This window comes from Panulirus ornatus, chromosome 16 (assembly GCF_036320965.1).
Source record: "Panulirus ornatus isolate Po-2019 chromosome 16, ASM3632096v1, whole genome shotgun sequence".
NCBI classification, from domain to species: domain Eukaryota; kingdom Metazoa; phylum Arthropoda; class Malacostraca; order Decapoda; family Palinuridae; genus Panulirus; species Panulirus ornatus.
The window spans coordinates 33,392,375-33,417,209 of NC_092239.1; the positions used below are offsets into that span (position 1 = coordinate 33,392,375).

General features: G+C 44.8%; 1 protein-coding gene and 1 long non-coding RNA gene across 3 annotated transcripts in view; one reads left to right on the forward strand and one right to left on the reverse strand.

Moving 5' to 3' along the window:
* The window catches only part of LOC139754232 (uncharacterized), an 84,646-nt gene that overhangs the window by 22,956 nt on the left and 36,855 nt on the right, over nucleotides 1-24,835 (reverse strand). The window lies entirely within an intron of this gene.
* The window catches only part of LOC139754231 (lysocardiolipin acyltransferase 1-like), a 53,368-nt gene continuing 33,565 nt past the window's right edge, over nucleotides 5,033-24,835 (forward strand). For both annotated transcript variants that reach the window (XM_071671539.1, XM_071671540.1), the window contains exon 1: nucleotides 5,033-5,219. The gene's annotated coding sequence lies outside the window, so the exon portion shown is untranslated. The remainder of the gene's footprint in view (nucleotides 5,220-24,835) is intronic.

Below are 24,835 nucleotides of genomic sequence, written 5' to 3' on the forward strand. Positions count from 1 at the left end.
CAGGTAAATTTTAAAAGAAATATTGGAGAAGAAACAGAATAAAATAATACTGACTGTACAGAGATCAAGGGATCAATATCACCTCAGCGTTAAAGGGAGCAGTGAATTTTAAAGAACTGCGCACCTGGGATATCCCGTACCAAGTTCTTTTAGGTAAAGTTCAAAGAAAATATGAGTGTGCCCTTAACTATATCTGAATGATTATAGGCATCTACGACGTCAGGGACTTGCGAAGAAACTGGACAACAAACTTAAAAGTCAAAACTTTATGATTTTCTAAATAGATTGTTCAGGTGCTTCTCTATAAAGAGGAGAGTAAGCTGCCAAGCTTAAAGATGATGTATACAAACTACATTGGGGGTAGATGGGGAAAGTCAGATAACAGAGGACCAGATGGTGTATGACGAGGTTATCTGATGGAGGGCAGTAACAGTATCCTACAATCATTAGTCATACAGATTGAGAAGTGAGAGTGAAACAAAACGCCACATGGGAAAGTCTGATAGTAGACATGATGGTATATGATGAGGTTATCTGCTGGAAGACAGATAACAGTAACTTACATTCTAAATCTACATAAAAGGACAGTAGAGCCGGATGTTGCATGTAAATGGATAAGTATGCAAGAAATCGTTCCATCGCCAGTAATATGCCAAGTACCCATTTAATCGACCAACCCCTAAGGGTGGATGAACAACTGGGTTGACTGTGGACTAACTGCCGTAACCAGATTTCGAACCAATGCGCTCGACCCTGGGCGGCCCGTGAATGCGTCATGGTCAAGAGCGCTAACCGATATACCACAGAACTCCATCCTTACCCGTACTTAAAATTACTTTGCAAGTGGACGTACAGGGTGTTTACCCCCGTGGTAAATGGGGGAAGAAGCTTGCAAGAGTCACCGGATGTTTTACAGACACAGGAAATAATATGGCCCGAGAGATTATGAGGGACAATAGATTTAAACAAATTACATCACACTAAACGACACAGAAACCCACAGCCGCAGTGAGCTGTTTTAATATGACGCGTGACAGCTCTTACGGTAGTGCTCTCTGCCTCACTTCACGTTGACCAACTTTGTGTGGTTGGTCGGTTAATTAACTGGATTTAAGGTCTATCCACTACCAAGGGTTTAAGCCTTAAGGCTTCGCGTGACCTGCGTGGGGAGTGTGAATAGCTAACGCGGGTCTGACAGGGGTTACTCATTCCCCTCAAATTAAATTCTTAACAATAGTATTTACAGGTTAACTGCCTTAAAAGTACGGAATCTTTTAAAGTTTTTAAAGGATCTTCCTAAAGTGCTGAATTATTGTCGACATTAATCTAGAAATAGCCTTTGGTAACTTGTAGCGCCTCGTCACCTTGAAGCAGAACTGAGCGTGGGTTAACACAACGTGGGCAGTATAGGCACACCCATGGGAGTGTAAAGGGACCACAGACCTCACAATATATCTCACATACGCGTGAAGCAAAATCATTTCCACGTGCGTCAAGAGTTGATACACTGCTTCGCTTACGATCTACGGTGAGCAGCAATAAGTTCTACACCAGCGAAGTAAATAGAACTGAAACTTCTGTCCGAAATAATGGCATGAACACGGCAAGATCTTGTTGCATGTAATGTTTTTGTCCTTCATATAGCATCTGTGGGAGTGTATTGACCCGGATGAGTAGCATATGAGCTTGAGGAAGGCGATGGCTGTGTCAGTCAATGAAAATTAAGTGAGCGTGGGTGATGTTGTGTGTGTGGCGTAGGTGATTAAATGGGGGGCAGGAAGAGAAGATGGAAACACGCGGAGTGTTTTCTTTTCTTTTCTTTTTCTCGAAGGCTTTCAAGTCATCTGTTCCTCGCACTCGTACCATCATCAGAGCCAAAACTTTAAGGATGATACGCATGTAATATCTACATCAAGTATCTGTGCAAATCTGAAAGTCTTTTCCATCTAATAGTGTAACCTAAATGAAAAAAAAAAGAAGAAACTCCAAGTGAAATGAAACCAAAGAACAGACTCTCTAGGTCAGATTAGAAAATTAACCGATCATAATCCTATCTTGTAGAAAATACATTCAAACGAGGCGATGTAAATCAGAGCGTCAACCACTCAAAGGACCAAATCCTATCCTATGGCTCACAGGTAAATCCCCTAACACCAAAAGCGTAACATACTTCTAAGGCAACCGGACAATCCTGATTTAAAACATAGTAAACTGCTTTTCAAAACACAATAACGCCGTCTATAAACTTCACTGTTGCCTGTGCTGGGTTCATTCCTGTGGACTACAGTATTAGTGCAACGATGTGTAAAGAGCTGCTGGCCAATAGAAACACGCAGCTCGTACTGGGCGGTTATTTTCTACATTATGCCGAAGGCTCAGTTAACAGACGAAACTCTTCTACAAGGCTAGGCCATAAACATTAAAAAAAAAAATGCTAAAGAGTGAGATAAATGTGGAGAAAAGAAAAACAATTTGAATGTTTTGAAGGAGGCTGAAAAACTTGTATCCCCCGCAAAAAAAGCGTCAGATCGTAACCGTAGAACGACAAAAGAGGGTGCAAGTGATGAGTTCTAGAGTTCAGCCATGAAGGAGATGGCTTGAGCCCTCCTCTCTAAGGAGCACAACTTGACGGGAGTCATAAGTCTCACAATGACGAGTCTTGCTAGTGTGTAGTGTGAACAAGTATTAAGCCAGAACAATGTGAATGCAGAGTCATTTTGTTACATAAGATGTTCAAACACAAAGAGATCAATGGATATAAAGAATGGCGTGTGCGTGTGTGTGTGTGTGACATCCTGTCAATTTCCACCTCTCTCTCTCTCTCTCTCTCTCTCTCTCTCTCTCTCTCTCTCTCTCTCTCTCTCCATCTTAAGATGGTCAACCCCTTCAATCATACCCTCAAACATCACTCTCTCAGTATCCTCACCACTATCACAAGAAGAACCAGCAGGTGCCTCAGACGACCGACCCACCCTTGCCCCCGCCGCCCGACTCACGGCAACCAAGTGCCTTAAAACCCCCTAACCCTTGCCCTTCGAGTCCCAGGAGACCTAACAACAGCCGCTGCTTCACCTCCAAACACAGCTACATACTTAATAAGTGACAAACATAAACACGGTAAATTTTTAAGCAACAAACATGAGCATCACATCCGTTACTCTATGTGGTACTCATTCCTCCACAGCTGAAGATTTGATCCTATATGTTTTAGTCCTAAACCCTGGAGGACCACGGAGGCCGACACACACCAAGATCAGGTGTCTAAAGAGGATCAGTTCTTCTCTCAACAGCTTAAGAGCTGAACAATGGAATCCAAATGGAATCCACAGACGGCGTGTTAGGTTTCACGTCCCTAACTGGTGAACGAGCATTCGGTGATGGTTTCCTTAGGCTACATGGGTATGGGGAGGTCTGGCTGTGCATAAGACATGCATAACAGAAGCGGTGGACCTCTCTACAAGCGCGTGAACAAGTCATAAAGTGAGTTAGTTACTGGTGGCCCCACAAGGCACTGGGGACACGTCACGGAGGAGTTATATCATGGTCGTGTTACATATGGACGCAAAGCAGCTTATAGCTCCCTCAATTGCCCTCAAACAGTTTGTTACGTTACTCTCAACCGCATACAGAACATACCAGCTGTAGTGACCAAAGATTTGACTTAATTCCTTCGGATTCCCTCTCATATCGAGTTGAATCATTATGATCATGATGTGAAATGAGCAGACAAGTAACACCAGCGTTGTTCATTCCGTCACAATTCGTGACGCCTTGATGACCTAACTCTAATCAGAGACACCGAGGGACCATTTACCTCTGGCACTGTAGCATGTCAAGTGTATTACCGGTGAAAAAAGCAACTCAGATGAGAAAAACATACCACCAGAACTAGACATGGAGATACTGTAAGATCTCAGGAGTAGAATGGAGTAGATACGGGTACATCTACGTGGCTACTAGAACATAATCCTGATCCTAGAACAGAAGGAGAGAGAGAGAGAGAGAGAGAGAGAGAGAGAGAGAGAGAGAGAGAGAGAGAGAGAGAGAGAGAGAGAGAGAGAGAGAGAGAGGTGGAAATTGACAGGATGTCACACACACACACACACACAAGCACACGCCACAACGCAACATAATACGGTGCGCCTTGATCACCTACAATTGGTCTCCAGGTCACTGGTTTTATACGAGTTCTTTAACATATATAAGAAAGTCCTGGTCCTACACCTGTTCTCTGCTGGACCGTAAACCTAATTAGTTTAGCTAATTCTGCTCAAGATGCCAATGACTTGCTGAAGTGTGCTTCTTCAGGAACACTTAATCTGAGCACCTGATATATGTGAACTGAGTACGTGTACTGAGTATATATACATATATATATATATATATATATATATATATATATATATATATATATATATATATATATATATGAAACGTGTACGTATTTATATACAGAATACATGTATCCTCTCGCCTGCCTCTGTAACATGCTTCCTACTCGCTCATGTTTGTATAACTTTATATAATCAAATTTGTCGAGCGCCTGTGATGTATGCGTTGCCCAGAACACAGCACGTGGGCTGGTAAGTTAAGTGATTAAATTAGCTAACTCCCTCTCTCCCCTACATCCTACATCTTGCTCTAACGCTTTACGGCATCCTGTCTTTATTCCTGTCTGCAACTTTACTCCCTACCTGTCTTTATCCCTGTCTGCACCTTTACTAGCTGCCCGTTCTTAGTTCCCCACAGGTCTATATCTCCATTTCTGTCTGTATCTTTTTCCCCCTCTGTCTGTAGTTTTCCACGCGCACCGTCTATGTCTCTCGATTGTGAAGCAAACGACTAGAGAGACCTGCTGGTGGTGCCTGGGCCAGCGCCTCCGTAATGCATCGTTCGCTACTCCCGCCTGTCGAAGGGAAACACCGTCTAACGAATCAATACGGAAATCCTCTAAGTCTGTAATCCCTTCGCCCCTGAAACGCCAGCTACAGGGAAGCCCGAGTGGACCCGGGTAAGGCGAGGCGACGAGGCCAGTGTGACGTTAAAGGTGAGGGTGTGCGGAGGTATACCACGCTCTCTCTCTGGCCCGCGTCGGAGTGTTGTGGTGGCTGGGACGCGGCGGCGCCCCTCGCGCTCGCTTCCGATCGCGGGAAAACGCCGCGATCCTCCGAGGGAGGAGGCATATTATCAATCGCATCTCTCCTCAATCCCCGTGAAAGGTTAGTGTTTTCTCTGTAGATCAGTTTAGCACTCTGAACGCCATAAGAATCTGGTGTTTATAAGGTAAGGAGAATAAACATTTCAGAAGAGGAGGCGGGCGGCTCTAGTTTACAAAGATCGCTGGGGCAAAAGAATGATGATTCTTATGAAGGTGACACTGACTAGTAAGGTGACAGACGTGTTTATGAAGCCGGTGTTGACGGGTTGGGGGGAGGGCTGGGGGGAGGAGGAATGGGTGGGTGGGCGCTCCTGCCACTGGGGGGGGAGAGTCAGGTTACCGGTGCACTGGGGTAACACAGGACTAGAGGGGAACGTATGACGTCAAGCAACGTCACTTTATCCCCCCCCTTTTTTTTTTTTTAACTTTTTCCCTAGTTCTCTCTATCAGTGAGCCTCTGGTTCTTTTTTTTCTCATTTTCTGTTATCTGTTTGTCTATATATCGCCTCTCTGTCCGTCCCTCCTCTCCATCCTTCTTCGTCTGTCTGTCTTCTCCTCCCCATCTTTATTAGTTTTATCGGCGTGACTCAATTTTGTCGAGAGCTGTGTCGATACAGGATGATTGAAGGACCTTTTCTCACTCACCAGGCAGGTGTGATGACCTTGAGTTGAAGCTATAAGCAGGTGTGGTGATCGAACGCCGACGTTAAAGGCAGGTGTGGTGACTGAGAACCTCAGTTACCTGCAGGTGTTGTGACAGAACCACAGTTACCAGCAAGTGTGGTGATCTAAGGCTGTTGCCACAAGCAGGTGTGGTGACCCAGCGGCAACATTAGAGGCATATGTACAGACCATACACCCGTATGATCTCATCTTTGACACACTTGTGTGATAGCATCTACGACACAGAGGAGTTTCGATGTGAATGAGGCCTGCCTCAACTACAAGACCTGAATAAGTCATACATATACTTCCAAGAGCGGTGCCCTTGGGAAAGCAAGATAACAGGCGACGAAGTTATCTGCTGGAGGACAGTAATAGTATCCTACATTCCTAATCTACATAGATGGAGACAGGATAGAAGAGCGAGAGGCCGAGGGGCAAAGAGAAGCGGGTCTCACGCTGAATCATTAACTATGTTCCAGAGGAAGCTTAAGTTTTACGCCTAGGCTTCTGAGGAAGCTTACATTTCATGCCTAGGCTCCTGAGGACGCTTAACTTTTATTCCTAGGCTCCTGAGGACGCTTAACTTTGATGCTCAATCAAATCGCAATAACCTAAGAGATGCTTCACCCCTTCACGTCCTCCTTGCCTAGGATGTACCTCCTTTGAGGCTAAGCTTATATTACCCATGAACCCCAAGGTTCGATCTGCTGTCGCCCCACATATAAATCTGTTGTTCAGAAACTCATTGGCAACCGTGGTTATGGAGCTCAGACACCAGCCGGGATGGTATACATACGTGGAAAATCCTGAGACGTTATTTTTCCCGTGGACTCCGTATGTCAAAGGTCTTGACACCGTCAGTAACTTAAAGGAATGTTACCTTTAACCTTGTTCAGACAACGGAAAGATTTTTTCCTTCCATAACTAAGTGCCCTCAAACATCTATGATCTTTATGGTTAGGTCAACCATAATATGTTTTAATAAGACCCGATTCTACGACCTGTCTAATCCTCTCTTCCCACTAACTGAAAAAAAAGGTAGTTTCAGAGAATTTCAAGAAATGCTTAACAAACATCGTTCTGCAGACGATGAAAAAAAAAAGCAGAGCCTTTGTTGTGAACCTCGAACACTGGAGAGAGAGAGAGAGAGAGAGAGAGAGAGAGAGAGAGAGAGAGAGAGAGAGAGAGAGAATACTTACAAGTATCTATTTTACAAGATTTTGCCACAAGGAATGGCTTGCGCGTAGCACTCACCACATACGCTACTTGTTTTCACAACCGTTTTCTCTCCTGCCAAATACATCGCACGGCTGTCTAATCTTAGGTTCGACTGGAATGCTCTTCAGCCATTTCTCTAGTTTTACTTCTGAGGTTTCAATCCTCATTGTGTGTAGATTTCTAAACGCATAAGCCAAACTTCGAAGCCTTTCTCCATCTATATTACCTGGGAGTTGTTTTCCTACCTTGTACTGTGTATTTTGAGACACGCTTCGATCCGACAAGTTCCTCGTCAAAAAAATGAATGTTTAAAAAAATGAATGTTTTACACGGCTGCTTTTACTCACAATATCCTGTCATTTCCTTTATGAAATACCTAATCAAAGTCAAGGTGAGCACTATCCATTTTCATACCATGCAAGCGTCTTATTTACGTTTCTGTAATGAGCCAACAATGGAAGTTTTGTACGTTTACCTGACACAAATCCATGTTTGCCTTCGTGTTTATGGCTACCATTAGTTAGGTGTTTCAATAAATGTTCATCAATTATTTTTTTCTCTGTTTTTTTATTGCCTGTGATGTCAAATCCACACGGGCATACTGTTTAGGCTTAGCTTTGTGTACAGGTGAAGCATGCTCTTTTAAGTTGCTAGGCTGTGCTCGTCTACGCTTGAGTTCAGCACCATCGTAACACAGCTCAAGTTAAGCTGTTCCGGTCGAAGCTTGATTTTAACAAGAATACCATCATCATCTATTCTGCTACCACCATTTTTTTTTCAAGAAAATAAATAGTATCACATCGACTTCCAGGGTTTAGTTTCCTTTGAGTTGGTCTACCTGTTTTAATCAATTATTTTCAATTCCTTCAGAATCTGTAATCACATTTCTCCCCATTTTAGTCTAACATCTCATTTTTGAACTTTCTATACTTTTTTCTGCACTGAATACCGATTGATGTTGACTAATCAACATCTTGCAAATTTTCTTGCTGTAATCATTATATTCTGTATCAAAACAACGCACCCAATCTCAGCTTTCTATTCTTTATTTACGAATGAAAACAATACTTTTGGACCCCATTTCACGCCATTCATTACTTTGCCTTCATAACACCTCTGCTCTCTTCGTGATTCCATTATTTCTTGGTCCGTATTTCGTATTTCTTCTTCAGAGAGGCAGGGCTATCTGTGAGAGAGAGAGAGAGAGAGAGAGAGAGAGAGAGAGAGAGAGAGAGAGAGAGAGAGAGAGAGAGAGAGAGAGAGAGAGAACCAGTATCTACTGGGGAAGTGAGAACAACCGATTTACTAAAGGGGATGGAAGGAGGTGCTTGTCTCAGCAGCAGAGAGGCTGGAGCACCTGCTGGCTGACTTGCACGTTGGGTAAGAGCCTCAGGTGTTGGCGACTTTTATTATCAGCGAACTCGTTAAACGGGGAAGGTTTTACTCTGGAATCTCCCATCTCCTTTTTAAAACGACTGTTAAATCGTAAATATGAAACTGTGATCGACTAATGGGGGAAAAAAGTGGATGATTATCACCCGCAATGACACTTTCATGGCTCAAATCGCCTCATTATTCCCTGCTAAAAATTAGACATATCACATGCACAAGAAAATGCGTAGATCGATATGTCGTTAAGTTATTCACAAGTTCCCCTCTGCCACGGGAGGGCTGTTTATTTAACTTACAAGCGAAGTGGCGGACAGAAAAGTTGGGTAATAGGCTACCAGAGGGCGAAGACGCCGAGGAAACAAAAGTGGGGAAATGGATTCGAGCGAAGTCATTTCAATATTCTTGGAACTACTGAAAGCGAATCGTTAACAGGGCATCATACCGAGGGTGACTGGCGGGGTGGGTGAGTTCGAACGGCGGAGGAGAGATAGTGTCGACAACAAGATGTCTACAACATTACATATAGTAGCCATACACACTAACACACAAAAAAAAGCTATCCGCGGTGTGTGTGTGTATGGATGTTGGTTGGTATACACCTCCAAAGAAAAAAAAATCGAGCTGTCGATGAAAAAAATATATCATTAGGTAATTTCGCAGCTCCCTGTCGCTTGCAGGTCTTTAAGACAAACTCGGCGGACCAAAAACTTTTTTTTTAAAAGTATCGCTGCGGTCGGCTCATCCACACACACACACACCAGGGCACTGGGTGACTGTGAACACGAGAAAGATTCGCGGGCCTTCCTGGTGATAAGCGGTGACGCTCGTCTTTTGAAGAGAGATTAACCTGACACAGCAGTAGAGTACCAGAGACTCCTTGTCTAAAAAATATGGCGAAAAAATGTCGCAAAAAAATAGAAAAAAAAATGTCTTAGTTTTATAAAGATTCGTGTGAGACCCCGTTACGCAGCCATTCACATGCCCCGGTCACTACGATTCGACCACGACGAATGGTATAAGATTCGACGGTGAATCACGCTTATATCTAATAATGAAAAAAAAAAAGAGAAATAAATTCTTGACTTTAGACTCTCAAGCTGGCGTTACATTACCCACCAGAGTGGTCCCTGGGTCGACCTGATCTGAACGTGATGGCGAACAATCAATATTTGCTCGAGTTCAGCTTCACACTCCCGGTACGTTGACCACACAGGCAAGGCGTAGGTTCGCCTGACGCAGGCGGCAGCCTTCGTACCTGCTCTTAAAACGTCCACCAATTCTTTTTCTTCGTCAAATCATTACACACGAATGAGTCACTACGTTATGAATCTGTGTCCTCATAAGACGTTGGTGTAAATCACATCACTCGCTATATATTATACTAATGACATTATTGCATAGCATTATATTACAGCCTTATGGTCCTCATATCTCATAGTAATGACATTATTGTACAGCCTTATGGTTCTCAACGAAATCATATTTCATAAGTATTTCCTAAAGTCACGAATTTCCTAAAGTTACGAACGTATGGAACGAGAACCTGTATATCGAACTTTAATAATTAGAATTACTCAGTCTGCTCGTAAATATGTGGATGATTAAAAAAAGAACGTAAACAAAAGTTCGCTTTCATTTTCAATTACGAACCACAAAATACGACTTACAAAGATAATCTAACCATGAAAAAAATAATGTAATTCTCTATTTATGGCAACTGATAAAGCAATAAAGAAATAACCGATGCGTGAAAATTTGGGTAAAATCATTTTCAAACAATGACGCGCGAGAGGACCTTTGATGACGGCGCGTCATCTGAAACTTCGAGTGGAATCGCTGAACATGTGCACCCCGCGGGGCGCGACCACGGCCTCCGGGGACACGGCATGAAGCTGATGTGCTCAACGACACCCGCGCTGCACGGGGGACGACACGGCATGAAGCTGATGTGCTCAACGACACCCGCGCTGCACGGGGGGGACGGCGTCATGAAGTTGATGTGCTCAACGACACCTGCGCTGCACGGGGGACGGCGTCATGAAGCTGATGTGCTGAACGACACCCGCGCTGCACGGAGGACGAGGCTATGAAGCTGATGTGCTGAACGACACCCGCGCTGCACGGAGGACGAGGCTATGAAGCTGATGTGCTGAACGACACCTATCAAGCAGGATGCAAGCTCCCTCCTCACTCCGCCTAGAGTGAAGGAGTTCACCTGCAGTTCTGTGCAAGAATCTCTCTCCTGCATCAAAACCTTCTCCAAATCCCGATATTCTGGCGACATAGTCTTGATCCGACCTTTAAGGGGGGTCAGGTCAAAGGTCACGCCATCATATCCAAGGTGACATCGCTCCTTGCTGCCGCCTTCGTAGTTCCTCACATGACACTCTGACCTGACCCAAGATCACGCCATTATACCTAGCAGGGTCACTGACCCCGATCAAACTCGCTCATTAATTTCGTATTTATAAATTTTCATCTGTTTCCCACCAAATTAAAATGACGGATTTTTCTCTCCCTTTTTTTCTCTTCTTTTTTACCACCGACATTCTGATTGTAGCTCCATGCCAATGTTTAATTCTATAAGCTCATTTATAACTGGGATTTTGATCCCTTACAGATTGAAACTGTGTGTGTGTGTGTGTGTGTGTGTGTGTGTGTGTGTGTGTGTGTGTGTGTGTGTGTGTGTGTGTGTAACAGACTCCCTTTTATTGGAGTGGTGGGAGGAAGGGTAAAAAAAAAAAAATGTTCGTAATTACGTTTGAAAATGCAGCTTATTGGAGAGGCTTCTTACTACGCGTGTTTTGACGTCAAACACCTACAGCCAATGAGAAGGCCGCACTTGACCTGGTACTCTGAAATGATGCTGGCTGTGGGAAGTCGCCGGCCCAGCCACAAAGAGGATTTTATACTGTGAGCAGATTACTGGCCAGCCGGTTCTTTAAGGGATATACACCAGTGGGGCAGCTGGTTCTTTAAGGGATATACACCAGTGGGCCAGCCGGTTCTTTAAGGGATATACACCAGTGGGGCAGCTGGTTCTTTAAGGGATATACACCAGTGGACCAGCCGGTTCTTTAAGGGATATACACCAGTGGGGCCAGCCGGTTCTTTAAGGGATATACACCAGTGGGCCAGGCAGTTCTTTAAGGGATATACACCAGTGGGCCAGCCAGTTCTTTAAGGGATGTATATCAGTGGGGTAGTCGGCTCTGTTAGGATTTTAGACCACTGGAAAATTCGTCCGCTAAGGGATAGTGAAACCAAGTGCCAATACGTTCTTTAGGGAGAAAACAGATTAGAGGGAAACAGGTTCTCTATGGGAACTCAACAGAGGCCTGTCGGAGCTCATGACGAAACAAACCAGAGGACAAGCTCCCTACAGAAAGCACAACAGAAGACAGCAGTAACAACAGAGGTTCTCTAGAAACTACGAGACAGCAGCTTCACTATACACTAAAGAACAGCAGCTTCTCCATACACTAAAGAACAGCAGTTTCTCCGAAATTAGAGACCAGAAGACAGGACGTTCTCTAGTGAAGGCATGGTTTCGTGGGAGGTGACGCTCTACCTCTACGATAAGTGGCAGACTATGTCGCTCGATCCCTAAAGAGTAGATTAATGGTTAGTCCGATCCCCTTAAGGCAGTAGTTCCCTAAAAGGAAATGGACTAATGGGAAGCCAGCCACCCTTAAGGAGAGCGGGGTAGTTGTGAAGGCTGTCCTGAGGGAGAAATGTACCAGTGGAAATCCAAGGCCTCCTCCCCCCGAGGGAAGCGGGCTAGTGAGAAGCCAACTCATTAAGGGAAGTAAAAACAGCACGTTCATGTCGACGACAGGTGAGGATAAGTGTTAACTGCTCCTTAAAGGGGGAGGTATACTCACTGAGGAAGAGATGGAAGGAGGAGGTGGTACGCCGAGCTGGGCCCGTGAGGAGGGTAGGGTGTCTGTCATGCAGAGAGACGCTATCTACCTTCCCGCATGTCAGGAGGGAGGGAGGGAGGCCTGTGCTAGATAGAGGGAAAAGGAAGAAGGGGAGGTGCACGGAGGCGGGAGGGAAACTGGAGAGGTGTGGCAGCGGGAAGCGTCGATAGGAAACGTGTGTGTCGCGGGTGAGAGTGTGGGACGACTCGGGAAGAGCTGGACGACATGGGACAAATATAAGAACATCGCGTCATTCATCCCGTCAGTCCACAGCGAGGCCCTCCCCCTGGTCTGGCAGGGGACCTGAAGCAGCCAGCTCTCCCTCTGGGCAAGGCTGGGGACCTGAAACAGCCAGCTCTCCCCCTGGGCAAGGCTGGGGACATGACACAACCCACCAACATGGCTGGGGGGACCTGAGACAGCCAGCTCTCCCCCTGGGCAAGGCTGGGCACCTGACAAAGCAATCCTGTACTCTCCTTAAAGCTGGTATGGCAACTTGGTCCATACTGGCTACTCAAATCATTTGGTTATTCGTCCACACGAAACGTTGCGGTGTTAAGACCAAGATGCAATGATGACACCACAACATAACTGTTGTTAAAAGACGTTTTTTTTGAGACAATATACCAACAGTTGAATTCTCTAAACAAACAGCGGGACTCTAACCGTTAAGCAGGTCAACTGAGGTCATGAGGGCAACAGTTAACCCATAGGAACAATGACCTTAACCGCTTCGTTTATCCTTAAGTGACAACAACATAAAGATGAGCAGCTCCGCTCCCCTCACCATGGCCACATGTTTACTATGCAATCGGTGTTATCACGTAGCTGGACATGTTAGGTAATGATGGGCCCATCACCTCGCTCCCTTCCTTTGTCAACCTGCTCTTGACCGTATCGTCACGCCCATCTAACTGCCCCTCACCTAAACTCTTATCACCAAACAATAACGTGATAATTGGAAGGTAGGGAACAAAGTCTCCTCCCTCCCTCTCCTTGTCTGACATTTCGAAGCTTCACAAGAACTTTAATCATTCTGACTTCTTTTTCTTTTCCCTATCGTTTCACAGCTTCATGAAAAGCTTCAGTGAGTGTAGAGTCAAAGAACCTGCGCTGCTGCATCTGTTAAGTGAAGTCTGCCTTGCCAGAGAGAGGTGGGTGTGGCTGATGGGGTGTATGGTGAATATATTGGGGATCGTGGCTTATCCAGAATTTAGATGATTTTGATCAATAGCTTTGATACTGTCTCACATCTGTTCTCTAACGAACAGATGAGCTACCAACTTCATTAAGGTAGAAACACACACACACACACACACACACACACACACACACACACACACACAGTGACATATTCAGAACCATTACTCACTATTACAAGTGGCAACAAACACACAAAGTATAACATATATAGCCAATATACACGAACATGTATTCATCAGTTAATCATACATGCCCGACATGCTCCAATGAGCCGCTCCAGCAGGTTCAAAGACTTGCGCTGCGCCAAGTAACAGGGAAAGGATGGACTCCTCTGAAGTGAAATGTTCTCTGACGACACTGTTTTCTGATCCCGTCATCTGACGATGACACAAACCTCGCTCAAGGTGACTCTTCACTCACGGCATAACCTGAAAGCAGGCAGGCAGAGTCCGGTAACATCCTAATAAGTATAAGAATACAACGTCTACAGAGAAGATCACAGATCATGAGAGACAGGGGTGAGTAAGGGAGGAACAGTGGATGAGGGGTGGATGAGGGAGGAACAGTGAGGTGCAGTGGCTCACTCCAGCATATAATGCACCGAACAGAGGCGAACGGATGTGAAGTAAAAAGTTGCTGTGTGAGTCACGGTCTTCGCTAACTTTCTGGACAAAGTTAGCAAGTTCTGCCTGTGTTGTTGTTGTTGTTGTTGTTGTTGTTGTTGTACAACGTCATGGCACCCGGCAGGCCTGGCTCGTGTTAAGCATAATGCGAAGACCACATACACTTTCACTATACCCGTGGCCCGTCCTGTGCCAATCAAGATACGTCAATAAACGAATACGTGAATTCACAATAAAATGGTCACTAAATAAAATGACATAAAATAAACGAGTAAATGAAATAGACAATGAGTCCATGAAACAAGACATCCGTGAAAGATACAGTTCACTACGTACTGATAAACATATGAAGATATATTCAAGTTGCTGATGATCAATATACACCTCACCGCGGAAGGTCTTCTTCCAAGCTGCTGTCCTCGAGGGAGGAAGGAGTTAATTAGAGGGAGGCGTCGAGGAAGTGCCTCTGGAGGGAAGGTCTGTCATTTGATAATCAATTTCGCTTCGTTCCGGTTCGAAGCGTCATTTTTTTTCTTCCCTCTTCCCAACGAACGTTCCGAAATGTATTCAGGAGTGGGTGCGTCCGCCTCACACTCAGGGGAATGGCATTCTTGTCACTTTGATATCTTAAGATACATTAGGCATCGGTGCTTACCCTTGTATTTACACACGAGCTATTTGAATCAACGGATGAAATGTCGTGCTCAAGAGGGAAGGAAAGGGGGGAGGGAGGGGGTCGTTCTGCCGTCCTTGAGGGGTTAACAACCGCTGAACCCTTGAAGCCCTAGCAATACCACGCTGACTCCAGTTCCTACCGAGGGAGGCGAACTGGCCGGTAGGCGGGCGGGGTCATCCCGTGAACAGAAACCTACGTCGGTTGTCGGGTGACCAGATCTACCGAGTCCAAGTCTGGCATGGGCTCCTGCCGACCACAGGTCGTTCTCCAGCGAGCGTATGAGGGGTGTGATGAGGAAGATGTATACTGTGTATGATACGTCGAGGTCCTTCATGGTGATAGGGACTAGAGTAGTGAGTGGCTTTCCTCTGACGTTGAAATACAGAATTCTGTGAAGTTTCGGTGTCATCGCCATTCGTTAAACTATATATACATCAGTGCCATACAAACTCCCCACATTTCCTTCGTTGTAGTTCTCGACCTTCACATTCCGTCAGAATATACAGACCATCAGTGTCACCCGTAATACACTGCTGATGAAAAGTCAGGCTTAGGCTGGGAAGCCGTATACATCAAGGCTTTAATATCACTCTCGGAATGCAGGTGATATTTCGAGAGCAGTGTGTTCAGCCCACACGAATGTCTCTCTCTCTTATTTCAAGCCGAAGGTTTAAGGACCTGGATGAAGCTCCTCATCGTATCCAAGCCTTTTATGAAATGCTAAAAAAAAAAAAAAAATAAGGGTAAAGGAATACTGAACTAAAGTCAAATGAGTATACATAATCTTTGAAGATTCTGAGGAAGTACAAAACTTTCCTTTTGAAAACGGTCATATGGAAGCTGTTAGGGAAATCACAAGAAGGTAAAGCGTTCTAAGGCTTAGTGGCGTAGGGAAAGAGCCAGGTGTCTTGAGTGCCAAAGCTTAGCGGTGTAAGGAAAGAAGCAGACATCACAACGGACCTTCACCCGGGAGTCGCAAACGGCCACAAAGCGATCATGTGACGCAGTCTTTCACGGCAAGAATGTCTGACTGCAGGAATCAATAACATCTGACGGTAAGACTCCAGTTTCCAACAATTTTCCCTCAAAATTGCCGACAAGTCTTCGTCATAAACTCGTCCAGCTGATGGTGTAACATCACGCAGTAGGGAGGGAGGTGTTCGTAGCAAGACTCGGTCACTCTTGATAGTGCAGATAATATCATTCAGTAAACTCCGACACCCTGAAAACATCACCCTGTAACCCCCCTGCCAACACCACGCAATAACCCCTGAAAACATTACCTTGTAACCTCGGGACAAATACCGCGCACTAAACCCCCCCAGACAATACCGCACACTACCCCCTGATCAAAACCCACCCAGAGACCCCTGACAATACCATTCAATGACCTTCATGTACAGGGGTAGGAGGGAGGCGAGGGTTGGGTCGGACGCCGGCGACTGTAAACTTCCCTTTTGACAACAACAATGTGTCCACACCTGCCACTGAGGCAGATTGGTCTTTGATTATGGGGCTTAATCTACCCATCCGTCCCTCTCTCTCTCTCTCTCTCTCTCTCTCTCTCTCTCTCTCTCTCTCTCTCTCTCTCTCTCTCCTCCACGGCCACGTACACAGGAGGGTGGTAGAAGGCGAGGGCATCATTATCTTATACTCCTCTACCACTACGTCCTATCGCCATCACTAGTCACATTGATCCGTATGGTTACGTGACTACTCTTGCTCTTTACTCTCTCCACTTGATGGGTCAAGTTTCACGAAATCACCGCGGCGATGAAGAAATCTAATGGGTTAATGTATGCAAGGGTATACATGCGTGTTATGCATCAATGTATCATAAGTGCGTGCAAGCGTGTATGTGTAAGTGTGAATTAGTATGTGGTGAGAAATTTCTTGGGTTGCTGTATGCAACGTATGAATATGTCTTACTGTGGACGAATATATCACACGTGCGAGGAAACGTGTATTTTTGGCTGTGTGTATGTGAATTACTGCGTGTGTGTGTGTGTGTGTGTGTGTGTGTGTGTGTGTGTGTGTGATCTACATATGCATGTTGGGAAGGGGTTTTACTCTCGCACAGCCCCATCTGTTAATCACCCTCTTCCATCCTGTAATTCTTCCGTTCGTGTGTCCAGTTTATCCACGACTTTATCATTACTGTGTAAGAGCCATTTCTCACATCTCTTCTGAACCTTCCCTAACGTTGTTTCGCAGTCAATCTTTCCCTTGAAATGTTTAATATCGATATTCTCACATCGACCAGGATCTCTGGAAATTACAATTCAGTTTTCCCATCAACAACTTCCCTCTCTTTTTTAATCCAAGTTTTTTTAACCTTTAACTGAACTTCTAGCCATAAAGAATTTCATTTTGTATCATGTATGCAATTGACAATAAAGACATCTTATCTTACTTGATCTAAAACCGTTCCCACTATTCATGTCCAAGATACAGCTGGCTGTCCCTCACCATCTTCCTCACACGCTGTCCAGTCTGGTGACAAGCTCAATATGGTGTCCACTTTTGGGTCCCTCTCACGTTGCGGCTCGTAATTTGATTCACAACAGCACCCCGCTCCCCATCTGGTCTGTTTCATCCCCTACCCATTTCCATGGTTGCATTTCATACGGTTTAAATTTCATTAGGTAAGTGTGTGTGTGTGTGTGTGTGTGTGTGTGTGTGTGTGTGTGTGTGTGTGTGTGTACATGTGAGCATGTATGTCTGTTCTTGTGCTTCACACGCTCCATGCATGTATGTCTGTGTGTCTGTATCCCTCCCGACAAGCCCGCCCTATGTAAGTGGGACGCCCTTCACTACGAGGTGACTCTTCCGTTGTCTTCACTTTCTCTCTTGTCCTCCTGCAGGAGCCGGCCAGAATGTGCAGTCCTTCGCCTTATCCTAGCCTTGGAGCTCGCCCCTCATGACCCATGGCTTCAAACCACACACCGCCACTGGCTTTACGGGCATAACCGAACCTCTGTTTACGCGAGGATCGGACAGAAAGAGAGAGAGAGAGCTCTTAAGCATAAGCCATATAGAAATAACCCGAACTTTCCGTGAAGTCGTAAAGCACAAATATTGATCCTCAAGCACACGCTTTACGGGGGAGCTGGCGTTTTTACGCAGGCGTTGAACAAGAAGTGATTTCCACCATTCGTCTGTTAGGCTGTGAACCAGCTCCAGCGATTCATGAATCATTGTATTGCGCATTAGCCGCACTCCTGATTGTAAATGAGTGATTCACTCTACCGGAGGAGAATCAGCGAGACGTATATATTCATCGTTAATATTCGGAAGAAGAAAAGTTATACATTTCGATGTCATGAGATTCGACATTGTTCCTGTACTGGCATTTGGTTATGACTAGGTTAAAGGTTTTATTCATACGCCGACTTAACGTAGTTATGGGGGAAATAACTGCCATTTAGCTGCATGTACGAGCGACAAAGAAAGAATGAAGAAATCTAATATCACTAAATTATTGTTCATTATCATCCTGACACTCAATACGTGAAGGTATTAATCATTTCATCCCCACGCAGATTAAGTTTACACTTGCCTCAAACATCCGTGCTCTATTTTACCGACACAGAAAATGGTAGCTCCTCAATGGGTAACTTCATCAAAGGTCACCCAGCCGGGGAAATTTTAAATTATAAGGAGTAAGGCCGGGCAAGGGAACGCTGGTGAACTTGACCTTTGAGTTAAAAGATCAAAAGAGCAAGCTCACTAATTCCAAACCTGTCCTTTGACATATACATTTTCCCCACTAAAAGCTGCAGAAATCCCGCTGTTAAACTCTTACAACCAAAATCTCAGCTTAGGGCACTGTACACGTCACCACGTAGGCGTCTGTGAATCTCCCTTCTGACTAAAGAAAAAGCAGAGAGAATGAAAACGAACACATCCGTGAATGCGGACGGTGTCCCAAGGTTTGCCGAACGGTAAAGTGGGGAGCAGAGAGAGAGAGAGAGAGAGAGAGAGAGAGAGAGAGAGAGAGAGAGAGAGAGAGAGAGAGAGAGAGAATCTGGAATGAAGCACCTCTATACTCGTCTCTTTCTTGCAACACGAGAAAAAAAAAAAAACTCACTCTCCAAATCTTCTTCCATCACAAGCGAAAGTCATTTTCTAACACACTGGCATAACACGGGGGAAATAAATCCAACTGTAACTTAAAAAAAAAGAGAGAGAGAGAAACGGGACTTTAAGAAACCAAGGATTTAGACCGAGGTATCAGTTTGATCCTAGTTTTCAAGGATATTGCTGGCTTAATGCTGATCCCTTTGTTCTCGCAGTACAACGGAGGTATTGAGGCAAGATTTTTATGGCATAATTTGTAACAATGAATTCCTCTCTACCTCACACCCACCGTGGTCTCTACCCACAGGTTTCTCTAGTACTAATATCTTCCCACAGTGGTCTCCCACACTGGTTATCTCCCTCCTACAACAACAAGTCTCATTGCAGTGAAAATGATCTCGTCACAATCTCGTGCTTCCTCACGGAATTATTATTTCCAGTTTATCTACCAAAAGTCTAAGTATTATCAATACTAAATCCCTTATTACGTCTCTATGCCAATGTATGTAAATCACCCGTTTGTAATGACCTACTCATCCTTACGATAAGAAAGCCAATTCCCATTCTGTTCCTCCCATCGAGCACACACACACAACAACGTTCCAAAAATTCCTTGCCAACACCACGCACTCACTCAAATACTTTCCACCTGCCAATTATTTTATGACTGAAAAACTGCTTCCTTTTTTTTTTCCGCTGGTTCCCTCAAAGCTTCCATTTACATCCCCCCCTCCCAGTCCTCTCCAGCCCAGTTTTGTTTCGAGTGTTTAATTAGCTGTTTGAAAATACGTGTTTGTACAGTACGGCGAGAGAGCTCTATCTCTCGTGTGTGTGTGTGTGTGTGTGTGTGTGTGTGTGTGTGTGTGGGTTCTTACTGTACACATGGAGGAGGGCGCTTTATTCCCCTGTCGTTGCACTGCATCTGATGCCTCAAAAGATTCATCCTAACTCGTCCTGATTTTTCCAACGTCAATAATATCCATCGCTGCCTCAGTGTTTGCTAGGCGAGTTCGGCTCGTCCGCGCTAGGCTTGCTCCGCTCATCCACACTCCCCACCACGACTGAAGAAATGTTTCCTCACGTTTCCTCAAGCACTCTTCTTCACGAGCGTCTTGTTGTTAACACATTTTATTTTACGTAAGGAGTGTCTTCTGACTTCAGAGAACTGTCGTGGCCTCCTGAGTCTCGCAGGAGGAATATAATGTCAGATGTCGTTCACTCGTCTCCCTTTACATCATGAAGAACTCTCCAGACAGTCTGAATAATAAGTAACCCACTCAGTTCTCCATCTTCTACGAAAACATGTAATCACACACAGAGTCCTACCAACTCTCCGTCATCTCTACGATGCCTCTCAGCCGCTCATAAAACTCCACTAAATTCCTTACAAGAACTTTTTCTGTCCCCGATTCCATGCTAGCCTTAAATTTGTGCTCCTTAATCCCCCACTTTCCCTCCCTCACCTCCTGCAATCTGTCCTCGTCTGTCATTCTGGGCTGCTTCCCCCATCACCCTCACCTCTTGTTCTGGCACAACCCTGGTTCTCTTCCGCCGTTCTCTTGGGGACAGATGGTAAACAACGAGGCCACTCGTCTGGGTAGGTGACTCCGAGCGTCCACTGTGTACAAATGAGGTGCCGTCTGGCGCATGAGCTCGTGAGGGGTCTAGCTCCCTCATAAGTCCCCCTCGTGTCCAATGGATTTATCTCATTATTCTCTATAGTCTCTTTCGTATCTTCCCCTTCCCTAGCTAATGGTACCTCACAATCTTCCAAGATTAGCACACTAATATTTCGTATATTCACCTCTTGATATGCAAATGAATCACAAAAGGAGGGCGATGAATAAAGTTATGAAAGCGTTCGGATCTTCGTGTTTTATTTCCTAAGTGATGCGTAAATATTTGTACAGTAGAGGGAGGGAGTAATGCCCTCGTGTGTGTGTGTGTGTGTGTGTGTGTGTGTGTGTGTGTGTGTGTGTGTAATGTTATATATCATATACGTCATACTATAAGTATATGCTTCATCGTTTTCATAGGATATTCGCTACAGTATAAATACATATTTATCTCCTTCTGTAACAGCATCTGTTAAAAATACAGATGGGTTACCAGTCCCAATCCCCCGTATCTACTTTTCCTTAACTATTCGCTATATACAGGGTGATGACGTCATTAAGTACCAGGGCCTCGGGGAATCGAACCCCTTGACAGTCTGTTCACCCTGGAGTAGAAAGTTGGCTCAGGAGGATAATAGGAAGCACTGAAAGTGTTCTGGTGTGGCTTGTCTCCAATGCCAGACGATCTACGCTTCATCATTCCTTTGGGCTTCATCATTCACACCAATCTCCCCCCCCCCCCCCCCTCAGTGCTTCAACAGCCATTCCAGTCTCCTCTCAGACTGTTTCATTGTTCATTCTAACCTTCATCTCTCCCTTTCCCTGCCCGTTTTATACACCCTGCTTCACCCCAAAAAAACCCAAGCACGTCGCGTCCCCCATATACCACACCACTCCAATTCTTTCTATCCGAAGTACGCCACTACACCATCTCAACGTTCCGGTCATGATAACCCTAAAACCTCCTTCAACTCCATCCTTCTTCCATCATCCTTCCTCCATCTCTATCGCCATTCCCGATGGGAATGGCTAAAGACCATCACATTAGTCAACTTTATGATGACAGCATCGATTCACACGCGTCAGGGAAGAGACGAGTGGCTCACTTTCGGGGACGCGACGGTCTGTGTGTTGTTAAGGCTGAGTGAGAGACTGTGAAAATGATGGTGTTAACAGATCGCTGAACGCTGGCCAGGCCAGGCCGGGGGAGAGGTGGTGTTGAGGGGGTGTGGTCAAAGCGAGGCTGGCCAGGCCCGAAGCTTCGAGAAGACTAGGATGTCCCCTACACACATACACACACACACACACACACACACACACACCCGGCCCCTCTTCCACCCCTACATACACACACACACTAATTGGATTCCCCGTTGTGTGTACAGTATTGGGGGGAAGCAGAGGGGTGGCAGACGCCAGACGAGGGGGCGAAATCTGTGCAGAGCGAGGGGAAGATTTTCACAAGGGGTGAGGCAGACGCTCGTCTGGCAGGAGGCAAAAGATTATGATTCCAGGTCAGCGGGATGTCCTTTCCAACACCAGACGCCTGACGGAGCATCACATACGGCGAGACTCGCCTCCCGCGGAAGAAACGTGGTAATATTTCATTAAACGTTCCGTCTGAAAACGTTTATGTATAATTTCAAGTAATTAACGCACTCGACTGTGTACGTTGTCTGGGCAGACAGACAGACAAAGAGGCAGTGTCGAGAGATGCAATATGTCCCTTGGCCATGTAGCCGAGGTATGGCATCATCACAGCTCTATTGCAAGACATATATTTTGAGATATATTCTAAAATGCTCCAAGAGTCTCGTCTCCCACACCATCCTCTCGAAATCAATGACAGATTTTCTTTTTTTCTTAATATGTAAAAAGTATGAAAATATTCCATCGCCCTCTCTCCCATGTTTATACTCTTCAACCCATATTTTACAGAGAATAAATGTGAAACTTCAAAACAAGTGATTCAATTTCAGTCTTACAAGCAGTGTACGCTTAATGACGAACACTCCCGTGTTGCTTTAGAAGCAAGACTAAGCTGATTTATTTACGTTTTTGATGTTATTTTTTTCCCATTTTTTTCCATTTCTGCCAAAGGCCCCAGTCCCGGATATATATGTTCTCATTGAGGCCAGGTGTTTACTGAAATATGAAAAGGGTGAAAGAAACTGAAAAGTAAGGAAATAGTACAAAAAAAAAAAAAAGAAAAAAAATGAATGATCTAGAAATTTTGGAGGAAGTGGAAAATCTGCTTTTTAAAAACGGTCGTGGAGAAAGACATGATGAAAGGGTAGAGTGCCAAAGCTTGGCGGTGTAGCGAAAAAAGGCAACGTCGCAACGACCCATTTTTGAATTGCTAACGGACCAAAGAACTAAAGACACTACGGACAGGAGCAACGGTAAGAGCAAGCATGCCATGAGTAAAAGCAAGGACACACACGGACATAAAAGACGACCGTATGGACGCTAAACTGGCCCCAAAATGTCGAGTTCTTTTTGAACGAGTTTATAAAGGAAGGGAAAATAAGTCATGGATATTAGCAATTAGAAATGGTAATTACATCCACTCCCCTACCCACTAAAGGGGAATTTTTGCAGCATGTGAGGGAACACACACACACACACACACACACACACACACACACACACAGATGAGGTATGGCCAGTCTGGCTTATTAGAAGAAGAAAAAGCTGCGAAATTGAGGACATTAATGACCTAATATATGACTTTCAAGAGATGGTGAGCTATGAAAGGCGACGTCTATTTCTTCCCCTACACCACCAAGCTTTAGAACTCTTTACCTTCTAAAGTCTTCCCTAAATACCTAAAAAAAACCTGACGCTTTGTCAAATCCTGGTTTTCAATCTCGTTCAAAACTCTTCAGCCATTGTCTTTTTTTCCCTTTTCCTTCCTTTACTTCTCTTTCTCTTTCGTCCGCATTGTATATCATTCATGTGGCCTTGACGAGGGGTCCTCTGTCCGTGACCGGAGCCTGCAACATGAAAAGAAAAGAGCTTTGTCTAGATAATGACGGTAGGATGGACCAGACACAGGGCATCGCCAATGAATACACGAAGACAAAAGACGAGTTATCACACAGGAACAGAAAAGGTCAGAGGTGGAGAACGGTGAACCTCACGAATCAGTTAGCAGCGCAGCAGACAGCGGCGTTGTACACAACTACACCTGCAAGTAACTTGATGTACGAATAACTAAAGTCGCAAATTATTTGATGTACGAATAACTAAAGTCGCAAATTATTTGATGTACGAATAACTAAAGTCGCAAATTATTTGATGTACGAATAACTAAAGTCGCAAATTATTTGATGTACGAATAACTAAAGTCGCAAATTATTTGATGTACGAATAACTAAAGTCGCAAATTATTTGATGTGCAAGTAACCAAAGCCTTAAATTACTAGATCTACAAATTCAACCGCAAATTATCACACCTACTAATTTTGAAAACGGGAAATAAAATGAATCTACATAATGCTCTAAATATAAATAACTAAGGCTACACATTACTTGAAAATCAAGTAAGTAAAGCTACATGTTACTTAATCCTCGTATTAAGAAATGAATTCTCAAAACCGAAATGTGAGCCAATGAATTCTCAAAACCGAAATGTGAGCCATTGAACTCTCAAAACCGAAATGTGAGCCAGCCAATGCCACGAACACCCAAGATATATATATGTGCAGCTGTAATGGCACATTCCCACATCCGGAAAATGCCGGATAAAAGAATATTTACGAATTCGTGAACGCCATCGTACGTCTTACGAACAGCTTCAGCTGAGACAGTTAATGGTACCTAGGATGAGATATCGCTACGGCCGCTGGGCCAGCGCGTGGCGCCCACCGCACGTGATGGAGAGGACAACCAGGATAGGACAAGCAGGTAGGGGGGGAGGACATACTTAGGCGTGAGGGGACAAGCCTCCTGCAAACCATATATATACGAAAGGAGAACCGTGAATGGGCTATTAAAAGGAAGGGTCGCACAATGAACAGGGATTAAACGCTGGTTCTAACGACCTATTGTAGTTTGAGCTTAATCGCCCTCCTTAACGACCCTCAAGAACAATAGGGGAAAACAAGGACGAATACCTTTTTTTTTTTTCTTTATTTTGGGTAAAGTTTTTCTGCATTTGTTCCCCATGTTCCGAGTGTAGGAAATATGACGACTTAGGCTGAGGGGAGGGATGTCAGAATTTTTATATCTTCACTAAAATCTGTAGTTTGAGAGAGAGAGAGAGAGAGAGAGAGAGA